Below are 15,010 nucleotides of genomic sequence, written 5' to 3' on the forward strand. Positions count from 1 at the left end.
TACTGTCTATTTGATAGGTCTAAATATGCTAAAAATATTATCATTAATTTTCTCAAAGATAAAAAAACTGTATCCATCATAAAAGGACAATAATAATAGAATAGTAGCCAGGCACATCTCTAAATACTTTATACATACATACATATATATATATTCACTTCTTTATTACTCCCATTTTACATGAGGAAGCTGTCCACCATCTGAAATACTATTTCACCTGTTTCACTCAGAGAACAAGAGAAAGCTCTTAGAAATTAAAAATATAAGAATACATATCCATCAATTCCACTTCTGGATATTTATCGAAAAGAACTGAAATCAGGATCTCAAAGAGATGTTAGCATGCCTATGTCCACTACAGCACTATTACAACAGCCCAGATGTGGAAAAAACCTAAATGTCCATTAACAGGTTAACAGATAAAAGAAATGTGATAGATGGAATGGAATATTACTCAGTCTTAAAAAAGAATTCTGCAATATGTAACAACACACATGAACCTTGAAGACATTATGTTAAGTGACATAAGCCAGTAACAGAAAAACAAAAACTGCATGATTCCTTACATGAGGTATCTGATATGAGGTATCTAAAATAAATTTATAAATTCAAAGGGCAGACTTGCCTTGGGAGTGGAAAAAGGAGGAAATGGCCAGTTATTGATCAATGTGAATCGAGTTGCAGTTAAGAAAGATGAATAAGCTTAAGGGATCTGTTATATAACGCTATACCTATAGTCAACAACACGGTACTCTACACTTAAAAATCTGCTAAGAGGGCAGACTTCATCTTAAGTGTTCTAATTACACTAAAATAAAACTTAAAAAATAACTTATCATCCATGATGCCAGCAAATTAAGAAGCCTTCATGACAGATGAGGAAAAAAGTCATTTGCAATTTATTGCAAACAGAATCCCTGATTCACATGAGAAAATTTAAAGACCCAACTACTTATTGCCAGTTTGTCCTGGTAGCTGTAGAAAGGCAAAAGTTTCTGCAAATGTGTGAAGGGCATCTTGTAGACAGTATTTTGTAGGCAGTTGGGCTCTTCAGAGTTGTATGAAGAAGCTGGACTGACTAAACAAAAATCTTGACTATAAAAAAAGTATACATATAAAAATAAAATATATGAACACAAGTGAAAAAAATACAACAAATATTAGAAAACACAACCAAGGAAATTTCTCAAAGAACAAAAAACACAGAGATGGAAATAGCAGAAATAAAGTTAAAATTAGAGAATCAGCCCAAAAGGTTCAACATCCAATTAATTCCAATTAATTCCAGAAAAGGAGTACAGAAAATAAAGGAGAGAAAAATCAAGGACATAATTTCAGAAAATATCCCAGAACTGAGTGACATAAGTTTCAGTCCCCGGAGTGGCCGGCACATTAGATGAAAACAGCCACACCAAGGACATCATTATAAAACTTCAGAACACTGGGAATACTGGAAAAAAGAAGTTTCAGAGGTTACAAACAGGTTATATGCAAATGTAACTGACATCTCACCAATAGTGAAAGTGAAAGGCAACAGAGCAGTATTTTCAAAATTCTGAAGGAAAATTATTTCCAAACCAGAAATCTATACCTAGCCAAAGTAATGATCAACAGAAGGGCAATCAATATAAAGGCATTTTCAAGACATGTATGTCAAAAAAACTTACCTGTTGTATAGCCCTTTCTCAGGAAGCTAATGGAGAAGTGGTTCCTTCAAAATAAGATTGTATCAAAAAGGAAAGGGATAGGACATGGGAAAAGATAACAAAACCAGGGGTAAAAATCACCTGGATGATGTTGGCATAACAACATCCCAGCTCCCTAGTTAAAGCACATGCTCAGAATGAAGCAGATTAGAAAATATCTCTAAGATAAAATTTATAATATAACCAAAATGTTTCAAGTATTGAGGAACATTTACACTTCTAGGTAGAGTTTAGAAAGAAATTAATAATAACAACATAGAAACTAAGCAAAACAGACCAGAAAAAGATAAATATTAACAAAAGGGAAAACACCCAGTTGTACAAATAAAATTAACCACACACAGCATACCATGTGAATTAGCTATGGATAAGTTATACATAAACTCAATATTGTTAACAGTGAATACTGCTCTCTAACCAAAATTACATTATAGTCAGAGTGACAATAAATATGAATATGTGAGGAAGTCAGAGAATTCTACCACTATCCAACGTAGGAATAGATAATACCCCAAACTGGAAAATCCGTAAGCAGCAAAGTAAGCTGACTATTTAGAGGTAATACCAAAGAAACAGTGAAGAGTTGGAAATGACTGCTTCTAGGGACTGGGAAGGGGGTAGGAGGGCTTGTTTTTCATCAAATGCTTTCTGAAGGGACTTTCCTCATAGGCCAGTAGCTAAGACTCTGGACTCCCAATGCAAGGGGCCTGGAGTTTGATCCCTGGTCAGGGAACTAGATCCCACATGCTGCAACCAAGAGTTCACCTGCTACAACTTTAAAAACAAAAAAAAACAAAAAAAAAAAGGCCCTGTGGAGCTGATAGTCTGACATGACTATGTACAGGATTTTTGTACATGTATTAATTAAAAAAGTAAAACAAAAAAGACTTAATATATAAAATGTTCTTTAAAATTTAAGAAAAGAAAGCATACTATGGGGGGAAATCTACTCTATACATTAATTTATTCATATTCGTCACATAGTTATCTAAGACATGGAAAACTGAGAGAAAAGCCTAAAATGTTTACCAAAAAGGAACTAGTTACATAAATTATATGGAACATCCAATGATGAGATATCATGAGTCATTTAAAACTGCAAACAGAATATTAAAACATGAACCAGGTGACAAAAAAACACAACTCCCAATTTTGATTACACATATCCGAGAAACATGCATAAAAAGGGTCTGTTCCCCAAACTGTTAACAGTGACTATATATGTGTCAAGTTTATGGCTGATCTTTTTTAATAAGTCCAAGTGAATAAACACGCTATTTAAAAACTCAAAAGGAATCTTCTGGATAAAAAGCATAAGACTGGTTTTAGAAGGCACTAAAATTAGTTATTACTTCCTTTTACCATCATGCATTTACCTTATCCGAACAATGATTTGACTTGCAGCACACCCCAGACAGACGCAGTGCCACTGGCTTCTCCAAATTTACCAAGTCAGAATACAACTCTGAAATGAGAAGAAATAAGCAGTAATAAAATAGCTACCCAAACCTCGCAGATTGAACCTTGAAATACAGATGCTTGGAATCTATAAGCAGAAACTCTCCTTTAGCTCTCAACTTCACTCCAAGTGGACACAGGATTCTCTCTCAAAGTATACTGGCTTGAGGATCTCTGTTTGTCTCCTAAACTCATTTTCATTCACCCCACCTCCTTACAATAAGGCTGCAGTAGGGAAAGCTAAAACCTTCCTCTTGTAATCTGATACCTTTCACTGGCAGTATTTCAGGTGCTATGGTTTGCATTATACAGGCTGAATTTGCAAACTCCATAATTCAACTTGGAGAATAACTTCAGAAGAATTAGATGCTTTAAACAAAAAACTTTCAAGTAGGCTGAACTACTGATAAATGTAACAAATACACTTCAAGTTAAAACAACTCCCCACATTCATCCCTCAAAGCACAAGAAAACCTTTCAGATCCAAGTGTTTATGTATTTCCTGATCTAAACATTAACACGGCCAAGTATCAAAGCAATGCAGCATTATATCAAACAGAAAAACAAAGTTCCAACATCAGCAAACTCAGTATGCAGTTAACATCCTCACTCCTAGTTTAAGTTTTATCATTCATTCAAAATACTAAAGCCAAGTTGCTTCAGTGGTGTCTGACTCTTTGCGACCCTGTGGACCATAGTTTGTCAGCTCCTCTGTCCATGGGATTCTCCAGGCAAGAATACTAGAGTGACTTGCATGCTCTCCTCCAGGGGATGGTTCTTTACCACTAGCCCTACCTGGGAAGCCCAGAGCAGGAAGGTACCCAAGAATTAAACAATCTGAAGATGCAATCTTGACATTAATCTTTTTTTTTTCACTTATTCATTTACTCAATCAAGGATACCCACCTTAGCTTTCTCTGAAACCTGTGGTTTGCACATAGCTGAAGCCTTGCCTATTTAGCCAGTCTCTCAGTACATGTCAGGCCCTCAGCCTCCTACCCTCTCAACCAAACTCATTCTTAGGAGGGTCTCCTTCCCCAGCAAGCTGTCCTGGGCTCACCTAGGCTGGGTCAGGTACTGTTTCTTGGTGTTACCCTAGACAAGCATATCATTATGTCTGTTAATACTCACAGGGCTGCAAAGTCTATTACCTAACACTGATATGTGTCTGCTGAGTAAATTGAATACACAAGCAATAAACTCTTGACCTATACCAAAGGTTATCAGATAATTAACATCACAAAGAGGCAACAAAAACCTACTGTTAAAACGAATAGGTTAAGAGTTACCAGAAGAAATTACTATTCAGTCAGACCATTTAGCAAATTAATGACAATGTTGGTCTATATTTACTTAGTTGATAAACGGTAAAACCACAGCACTTACAAGAACTCGTTCTTTCAAAATACTTTTATATATATTCTTGCAGGTCATTCTGGGAGTTCATCCTAGATTACATCAACTGAAACCTCTTTCCCTGCTTCTAAATGCAGGGGCACAGGGGCTCACATGAGTCAGCTTGGGGGAACCCCTGATGACTCCTACAAAACTGGGAACTGCCTACAATGCACTGATTAAAGAACTATTCCAATACCTCTACCTTTTAACATTCTAACCAGTTAACACACACACACTCTCCTCTCTCCATCTCTCATTAATAATGTGTTCTAGTTTCAAAACTAGTTGAATAAAAGTGAACAAAAGGGGACACTGTCTTCAAGTCCCAAAGTAGCCAATAGATGAATAAATTTAATCTAACCACTCCCCAATTAAAAAAATATATATACTAGGAACTGATAGAGATTATGACAGCTAGGCAAATAACCCTTTAGGGTCTTACTACAGAGAACTGTGCAATGTCTTGCTCCAAGTAGTTTCTCTGCTTTCAAGAAGGCACACCAATCCAAGACTGGTGAATTTACTATGAATGGTTTTGAAGAGAAAGGCAAATACTGCCAAACATGTCCAGCATACAGGGTCTTCTATGCTTGGGAGGTGAGCAAATGATGTCAAAAAGCTCAACCTATTTTTTTTTTTCCAACCTATTTTTGTACCTTCGTTAAGAACAGTTTCTACATTTTCTTTTTCGGCTGCCAGCACATCTTGTAGGATCTCAGTTGCTCAGTTCAGTTCAGTTGCTGAGTCACATCCGACTCTTCGTGACCCCATGGACTGCACGCAGCACGCCAGGCTTCCCTGTCCATCACCAACTCCTGGAGCTTGCTCAAACTCATGTCCATTCAGTCAGTGATGCCATCCAACCCCCTCACCCTCTATCATTCCCTTCTCCTGTCTTCAATAGTTCCCAGCATTCAGGGTCTTTTCTGATGAGTCAGTTCTTCGCATCAGGTGGCCCAAGGATTGGAGTTTCAGCTACTGCATCAATCCTTCCAATGAATACTCAAGACTAATTTCCTTTAGGATTGACTGGTTGAAGCTCCTTGCAGTCCAAGGGACTCTCAAGAGTCTTCTCCAACACCACAGTTCAAAAGCATCAACTCTTCAGGGCTCAGCTTTCTTTATGGTCCAACTCTCACATTCAGACATGACTACTGGAAAAACCATAGCTTTGATCTACATGTCATTTAGATCTATACGGACCTTTGTCAGTAAAATAATGTCTCTGCTTTTTAATATGCTGTTGCTCAACCAGGGATGGAATCCCAGGCCACTGCAGTGAAAGCATGAAGTCTTAACCACTGGACCTCCAGGGAACTCCCCAATTTCTACTTTTTTTTTTTTTAATGGTAGAAAAATATTAAGGTATTTTATGACGTGAAAATTCTATGAAATTCCAATTTCAGTATCTATAAACAGCTTTACTAGAACACAGTCACATTCATTCCTTTATAATATACAGCAGCAGAGTAGGAGCAAAAGAGACTACAAGCAGAGGTCTCACCACTTAGCTGCTATAAATTCTGGTGAAATAACTGTCACTAAAAAGCATTTCAAGTACCATGTATTCTGCCATATCACATTTTATTACTATTTAATTGCCAGCATGTATCACTTATGTCAAAATGAAAGAAAAATGGACTTCGAATGTTACCCATTTAAGACACAGTGTGGAGTGTGGGTGCTTTTTTAAATCCAATTAGATGGCAACACTCTGTTTATTATGAAATGACATCATAGCTGTGCCAAGAATACAAGAGTTGACATTACCAAACTTAAGTACTCACACAATATTCCCAATTCACAGGAAACCAAGCGCTGGAAAAAAAATTTTAAATGTAAAACAGAGCATCTTATCACAACAGAAAATCTTTATAAAAACAAAACAAAAAAAAAGGATATACAACCAAAATAAGTTTCTGAGTATTGTACTGTTAGCACAAGGAGGAAAGTTGTTTAATTATAGTGAGTTAATTAAGTCATGTTTGCAGCAGCCTAAGAAATGTGTCTAGAGAAAATGAACTTAAGACTATTAGCCTTTTGGTTTGAAGGGCTGAGGACAACAGGAGCAATATAAGTAGTCAATTAAAAAACAGGGCAAAAAGTAAAATAAAAAATAGGGCAGGTGGAGGGGAAAGGTGCTGACCTAAGCAACTATGGAAATAAGTAAAACAGAAACAAGATAAAAAGCAAAAGAAACAGCATATAACCACTGTATTCTAGTTGTTAAAATTATTCCAGTTGTAAAGTTGTTAGAGGGTGCACGTGTGCATGCTAAGTCACTTCAGTTGTGTCCGACTCTTTGTGACTCTATGGATCATAGCCCGCCAGGCTCCTCTGTTCATGGGATCCTTCAGGCAAGAATACTGGAGTAGGTTATCATGCCCTCCTCCAAGGAATCTTCCCAAACCAAGGATCAAACCCATGTCTCTTCTGTCTCCTGCACTGGCAGGCGGGTTCTTCGTCACCTGTGAAGCTCCTGTTTAACGGTTCAGTTCAGTTTAGTCGCTCAATCATGTGTGACTCTTTGTGACCCCATAGACCGCAGCACACCAGGCTTCCCTGTCCATCACCAACTCCTGGAGCTTGCTCAAACTCATTTCCATCGAGTCAGTGATGCCATCCAACCATCTCATCCTCTGTCATCCCCCTCTCCTCCTGCCCTCTATCTTTCCCAGCATCAGGGTCTTTACTGATGAGTCAGTTCTTCACATCAGATGGCCAAAATATTGGAGATTCAGCTTCAGCATCAGTATTTCCAACGAATATTCAGAACTGATTCCCTTTAGGATTGACCTTAGTTTGATCAAACCTTAGTTTGATCTTGCAGTCCAAGGGACTCTCAAGAGTCTTTTCCAACACCACAGTTCAAAAGCATCAACTCTTCAGGGCTCAGCTTTCTTTATGGTCCAACTCTCACATCCAGACATGACTACTGGGAAAACCATAGCTTTGACTATACAGATCTTTGTCGGCAAAGTAATGTCTCTGCTTTTTAATACGCTGTCTAGGTTTGTCATAGCTGTTAAAGGGTACAGGTTAACAATCCTGAAACTACTACACTACACGTATACTGGAACTAATGAGTAAATGCATGGCAGATGGTGACAGTCAAGATTCACACTGCTGGAAGTGCGAGGTTAAACATAAAAGAGGGAAACACTAGAATGATCAATGAGGCACTGGATTAGAGTTGGAGGTATCAGTAATCATGTTTATAGATAGAAATTGATATATATAAAAATATCGAATACTTACAGATATTTCTATAAGTATATGGAATATATGTATTAGTATAGGTATATTTCTTGCATTGTCAGCTGAGAAGCAACTACCCTCCAAGACCTAGATCTTGATTTTTAATACATTCTCCAATAAAAGAAACCAGGACTCCTTGGAGAAATAGCTGAATCTAGGGTTGGGGGAAGGGATACACAGTATGAGCTTGGAAGTATCTTACAGAGTCAGAAAGTAAAGAAGTGCTAAACAATAACAAAAAAGCACCACCACATACAATAAAAGTGGTATGTCAAAAGGACACCCCCCCGTCCAACTGAAAGAGCTTTCAATAGTAACAATCAGAAAAATTGTAACAAAATTAAGTACTGGATTATAACAAAAATACCCATGAGTCCATACTAATATACTCAGTCACCCTCAAGGAGGTGGCATATAACTCTCCACTCAAGTGGAGGTGAGTGTGTCTAGCTATTTTCTTTTCGTGTACACTATGGAAGGAAAGGGAGTAATTTATACTTGAGAAACCTAATCAGATAATCAAAGTTAACAAGAAATCACACTGATAGCACGTACTCCTTAATATGACATGGCACTTTACCTCTCTGGTCTTTCTCCCCAAAATCCTTATTAGTCTACTCATGAGAAAAACATTAGACAAACCCCAACTGAGGGACATTCTATAATAAAGCAAACCAGCAATCCTCAAAGCTGTTAAGATCACCAAAAATGAAAAAAAAGTGTGAGAAACTGTCACAGCCAAGAGAAGCCTAAGGAGACATGACAACTTAATGTATATCCTAAATGAGAATGTGGAACAGGAAAAGTACATTAGAAAAAAACTAAGAAAATTCAAGCATGGACTTCAGTTAATAAGACTATACCAATACTGGTTCATCAGTTGTGACCAATGTACCACGCTAATGTTAGTAGGTGCTAACAGGAGCAACAGGTGTTAACAGGAAAAAAGGTGTTAAATGGGGTATACATGGGAACATACTCTATTTTCCCAGGCTGTCTGTAAATCAAACTGCTCAAAAATAAAAGATTTATTTTCAAAAAAGCCAAAAGATTCTTAGTGGTGTTTCATGGCTCTTGATGATTCAAGAGATATTACTGATACCACTCAGTGGTTTAGTAAAGTCAGATGAGTTTGAAGCGACTAAACACTATGAACAGTCTGTATGGAACAACTTCTGGTGAAAATCTTTTCCAAAAAGTTGAGAGAACATTAATTCAATATAGCCTGAACTTGAATATGCTAAGATGTACAGAAATATTAATTATAAAAATGTGTGGAGAAGGAAGGGCTGAGCTGAACATATTTACAAAGCTTCTGAAAATGTAAAGTATTTAAAGCTTATGGTTTACTTACTGTACCACTCATCAGCAAGTAATCAACAAAAAAATCTCTCATGTGCTACTGACCCAGTATTGACAAGAGTGACTTTCATTCCCTCTCAGTCCACTTTTGCAGACTTAACCATCATCATTTCTATGAATTTTTGTCAGAAAAACGTGATGTCTGACTTGCCCTACCAAACAGCAGTTAAATGGCTTAGCAGCAGTAAAATTCATTGCAATTTTTTTTAAGCTCAAAACTGATTTTGTGAATTTTTCCGAAGAATAACCTTTAAACACCATTAATGGATAGTTAATGGCTTTTGAAATTAACTTTTGCTGCACTTAATAACATTCCTTAATAACAAATTTAAAAATTAACAAAACAGCACTTCAAGGGAAAATATATACTATAGCAAATTATACTGAATATTTGTTTGAATCACAAGCAATGTTACTTTCTTCACTTTCTGTACTGCTGCTGCTGCTAAGTTGCTTCAGTCATGTCCAATTCTGTGTAAACCCATAGACGGCAGTCCAAAAGGCTCCGATGTCCCTGGGATTCTCCAGGCAAGAACACTGGAGTGGGTTGCCATTTCCTTCTCCAATGCAGGAAAGTGAAAAGTGAAAGTGAAGTCACTTGGTCGTGTCCGACTCTTCGCGACCCCATGGACTGCAGCCCACCAGGGTCCTCCGTCCATGGGATTTTCCAGGCAAGAGGACTGGAGTGGGTGCCATTGTCTTCTCCGTCACTTCCTGTACTAGCAAAACTCAAAACAAGCAAGATTTTCATTCCCACACAAATTTGAAGCAGATCTATTTTCTTAGCTCAAACTACATTTCAGTATACTTTTTCAATGCAAGTGCAAAGGAAATATTTGTATTTCAAAATCCACCTAAATGCAACTGAGATGCTTCCATTTAATTTTCAGTTGGAAATGATTAATGTGCAGTGCAATGGGGGGCTAAAAAGCAAATAACGAGAAAACAATCTATCAGAATTCTATAAATGCCTTCCAAGTAAAAAATATGCTCAATTAAAATCATATACTCATGGATATTAGTAATTGGCAGGACCTATCTCTGTGAAAAGAAACTGTCAAAGATGACATATGTAAACTCTCACTACATGTTTCATCATTAACAGATGAATATTTGCCACCAATTTTGATGGGTTAACTTTGGACCCCAATTAAGGGAAGTGCTAGCCCCCCAAAAGAATCCCATTCTTCTAACTGTATTATAAAAACTGTATTCAATTTACCTAATTGTCTAACAGTCATTTAGTGCAAATGCCTAAATAAGAATAAACCCTTAATAAACAGTAATTCTCACAACCACAGGGTCTCAAATGGTAGAATATGTCACTTTTTAAAATACTATGTCTAACAATGTACAATAATAAATAAATAAATAAAATTAGCAATCAATCAACCTAGAGCAATTTGCAAAGCACTAACCAACAAACTCAGTGGACATGAATTTAAGCAAATTCCAGGAAATACTGGAGGACAGAGAAGCCTGGTGTGCTGCAGTTGATGGGGTGGCAAAGAGCTGGACACGAATGAACAGCAGCAACCAATAACAAAAGAAAAGAAAAGAAAGTGAAATCGCTCAGTCATGTCCGACTTGGCGACCCTATGGACTGTAGCCCACCAGGCTCCTCAGTCCATGGGATTTTCCAGGCAAGAATACTAGAGTGGGTTGCCATTTTCTTCTTCATCTTCCCAACCCAGGGATTGAACTCAGGTCTCCCGCACTGCAGGCAGACTCTGTAGCGCTGACCCACCAGGGAATCCCATAATAGAAGACACATGCTCTAAAACCAGATTGCCTAGATACTGATTTTCACACAACCAACTACTAACTTTGAGATCTGTGGTAAGCTTCTTAATTAAATCTCACCATCTCTGTTATCTGTAAAGCTGGTTCCTACTCTAAGTGAAGTGAAGGTCGCTCAGTCATGTCCGACTCTTTGCGACCCCGTGGGCTATAGTCCATGGAATTCTCCAGGCCAGAATACTGAGTGGGTAGCCGTTCCCTTCTCCAGGGGATCTTCCCAACCCAGGTATCAAACCCAGGTCTCCCATATTGCAGGCGGATTCTTTACCAGCTGAGCCACAAGGGAAGCCCTCCTACTATAAAGGGTTATGAAAATTGAATAAATTAATATGCATAAAGTTACTAGTACTTATTAGCACACCTTTAGTACTCATTATAATATACTAGTCAGGTCAATATCAAGGTGACAGTTAACAGACAAGACTTCAACTAGCTGGTATGGGTAGTCACATGGTTGTTAAACAATTACATTCTCCTGATAATTCAAAATTTGGATTTATGGCAGACTCAGAATATAAGACACATACATCTTCAAAATCTCGTAAAGATGCAGAACACTCTGGAAAGAAACCCAAACCTATACTTGATTCCAAGCTGAATGAGCATGACCCCTAAATGACACCAGTATTCTGGGCCCCAAGTTCTCAATTTACAAGAGCGGAGAGTAATCAACATGCCATCTGTGTACCTGACAGTTCCTACCTAGACAGGTGGTTTTTAAAAACCACCTTGCTCTCGGGCTATGCAAAAGTGCCTCAGGGCAAAATAATAACATCTCATCTAAATCCTATGGCTTATCCAGCACATAAGACTGTTGGAAAAATAACAGCTACTTTTCCAGAATTTCTTTATCACATTGTAACTTTTTATAAGCTTTCACCATTTCCTTACAACTTCAGCCTCCATTTCCTTGAAAAATAATAATACCAATCATGTACTACTACTAGATTATTTTACTCTTGAGGGCAAGTACTTGATTAAATTCCTTTCAGTATCCCCAGTGTTGAATGACAAATAAATGAATAAATATTATATAATGTGGCTTTTTACTATGGTAAAATACATGTAACACAAAACATACCTGTGGCATTCAGAACATTCATATTGTTATGTGACCACCACCAGTGTCCATCTCCAGAACTTTTTCATCTTGCAAAACACAAACTGTGTACCCACTTAAAAAGTAACACACCCCACCACCATTCTATCAGTACTCTGTCTCTATGAAAGTTGCCTACTCTAGATATCTTATACAAGTGGAATCATATAGCACTGTCCTTTTATATCTAACATGTCACCTAATGTGTCTTCAAGGTTCATCCATGTTGCAGCAAATACAGTTTTTAAAAAGGGAAAAAGGTGCAGAATCATTTGCCAAAGCAAACTAAACGTTCAATTCTTTTTACCAAGTTTTTTCATTTCAGTAATACACGCACAGTAAAAATTTCAAATTCTACAAGAGTACATAATGAAAAGAAGTCTCCTACCTAATTGCTACCCTCCCTATCCTCAACTTCCACTCCCCCTCTCAGGTTTAATTTTTCTATTTTGGAACACAACAACCAACCACATGTTGCCCTGCCTTAAGGATGTCCTACTAGTAAGATACTCAGTTGGTCTATTACAACTGGCTATTACTCTGTTCTAAAAATACTGATATTTCTAAAAACCCAGGTATCAAACTGGCATCTTGGGTCATTTTGCATCTCCTGCGTTGGCAGGTGATTCTTTACCACTGTGCCACCTCTAAAAATACTAACAGAGAAATTCACTGGTGATCCAGTGGTTAGGACTCACATGGCATGGGTCCAATCCCTGGTTGGGAAACTAAGACACTGAATGCCATGCAGCACAAACCAAATTAAAAATAAATTAAAATACTAATATAAAGATCCAAAACAATGAACATAAAACATTCCACAAGTACTTCACTGAGTTAACACTCACTGAGTGCACCCAATGGATATTGTCTTTGCTAGGCAGCATATTGAGGCAAGAAAGAGCACAGGCTCTGGTGTCATGTAAAAACTAGTTTAAAGCATTTTGACTTTAAGTCTCAGTTTCCTGATCTATAAAATAAGGGCAACACTATCTCATAAGCTACTGTAGTGATTAAATGAGAAAAACATCTAAATCATAGTACAGTGCATAGTAATATAGCAAGAACTCATATAAATAATAGTAATGTATAATTTTAAACAGGTAATTGTTAATATCCTGCACTGGGCACTGTGGAAAGCACAAAGATAAATCAAACACTTGCTTCCTTCCACGTACTTACAACGCAACAGAGCAGCTTCTCTCTGCTCAGTGTTACCATTATTCTGCCAAGACCCTGGTGCTGGTAACACTTCCAACCTATGTTTATAACTTCTATGACTTATTTCTAAATATCACTAGAACACTTATTTGTTAAAAAAAAAAAAAAAGTTAACAATTGTGACTTTGAGTCTAAGAGAATAAAAAGAGCGTTATCATCGGACCACATAATTAGTGGGTGTGCACCCGAGGCAGTCTATAGCTAGCTTTAATCAAAGAGCGAGAGTCCTGTGATTAAGAGACCATGGTCCACTCCAATCTGACCTAGGAGCATATCAGATTTAAGAGTCACAAAGCATTAAGAACTGGAAGCACACATAGAGATCATTATCTAGTACAACCCTAGTCTTTAAAGGAAATTAAACCCAGAAAAAGGGAGATCTGCCCATGAAGGTGAGTTAATTCTACAGCTAAAGGCCCGTGGCTCTTGGTGTGTTCCAGTTCTTGCCACATCATCATGCTACCCTGAATCCGTTAAAGAACCTTAAACTATAAACTTCATCCTGTCTGCTCTAATTTCTTATTTTTCTTCCCAGTTACTTATTATCTGAGCTTCCCTGGTGGCTCAGACAGTAAAGAATTTGTCTGCAACCTAAGCGACCTGGATTCAATCCCTGTGTCAGGGAGATCCCCTGGAGAAGGGCATGGCTACCCACTCCAATATTCTTGCCTGGAGAATTCCACAGACAGAGGAGTCCAGCAGGGCTACAGTCCATGAGGTCGCAAAGAGTCGGAAACTGAGCAACTAACTTACTTTACTTATTATCTGGGGCAGAGGAGGGGGGTAAAAAAAATTTCAATGTGTTTTACGAAAGCAGTCTTTCCTAAATAACCTTATTATTTGGCTAAAACATACTCTACTAGAAGCTATGAGGGATGCTAAGTAAGAATAAATCTGGACTTCCCTGGTGGTCCAATGGTTAAGAATTTGCTTGCCAATGCAGGGGACACAGGCCTGGTCCAGGCAGATTCCACATGCTGCAGGGTGACTAAGCCCGTGTGCCACAACTACTGAGCCCCCACACCCTAGAGGCTGTGCTCCACAAGAGAAGCCACTGCTATGAGTAGCCCCTACTCGTCGCAACTACAGAAGACTCCCAAGCAGAAACGAAGGCCCAGCACAGCCAAAAATAAACTTAAAAAATAAATAAATCTAATCCACTGAAGGTTTATTTGAAAGGAAATCTCAATTAACAAATAGTGAACTTTAATTTTTTTGACTCTGCCATGAAGCTTCAAGATCTTAGTTCCCCAACCAGGGATTGAACCTGGGCCACAGCAATGAAAGCACCGAGTCCTAACCACTGGACCTCCAAGGAATTCCCCCAAAACTCTTAATTTTAGAGTTGGATAAGTGGATGGTACATTCAGAGTGTATCTTCCACAACTGCTTAGTTCTACTAAAACAATTTATCCAAAATAGTTCATTTGATTAACAACCCATTTGGCAGAGAGCAACAGACCAGGATGGTGTGTGGGTGGTAAAGAATCCACTTGCCAGTGCAGGAGACACAAAAGCTGCAGGTTCAATCCCTGAGTCGGGAAGATCCCCTGTAGTAGCAGACAGCAACCCACTGCAGTATTCTTATCTAGAAAATTCCACGGGCAGAGGAACTCGGCAGGCTACAGTCCATGGGGCTGCAAAAAAATCACACATGACTGAGCACACAACTGACCAGGATAACCAACTTCTAGATGGACCACATTTC

General features: G+C 38.1%; 1 protein-coding gene across 4 annotated transcripts in view; it reads right to left on the reverse strand.

Annotated features, from left to right (window-relative positions):
* THRAP3 (thyroid hormone receptor associated protein 3) overlaps positions 1-15,010 on the reverse strand; it is a 70,669-nt gene that overhangs the window by 41,101 nt on the left and 14,558 nt on the right. For 3 of the 4 annotated variants that reach the window (XM_065916352.1, XM_065916381.1, XM_065916343.1), the window contains one exon: positions 3,083-3,171. The gene's annotated coding sequence lies outside the window, so the exon portion shown is untranslated. Of the gene's footprint in view, positions 1-3,082; positions 3,172-14,799; positions 14,918-15,010 lie in introns of those variants that run through there. The other variant, XM_065916362.1, reaches the window with a different exon arrangement.

The sequence above is a fragment of the Muntiacus reevesi genome, chromosome 1 (genome assembly GCF_963930625.1).
Source record: "Muntiacus reevesi chromosome 1, mMunRee1.1, whole genome shotgun sequence".
NCBI classification, from domain to species: Eukaryota; Metazoa; Chordata; class Mammalia; order Artiodactyla; family Cervidae; genus Muntiacus; species Muntiacus reevesi.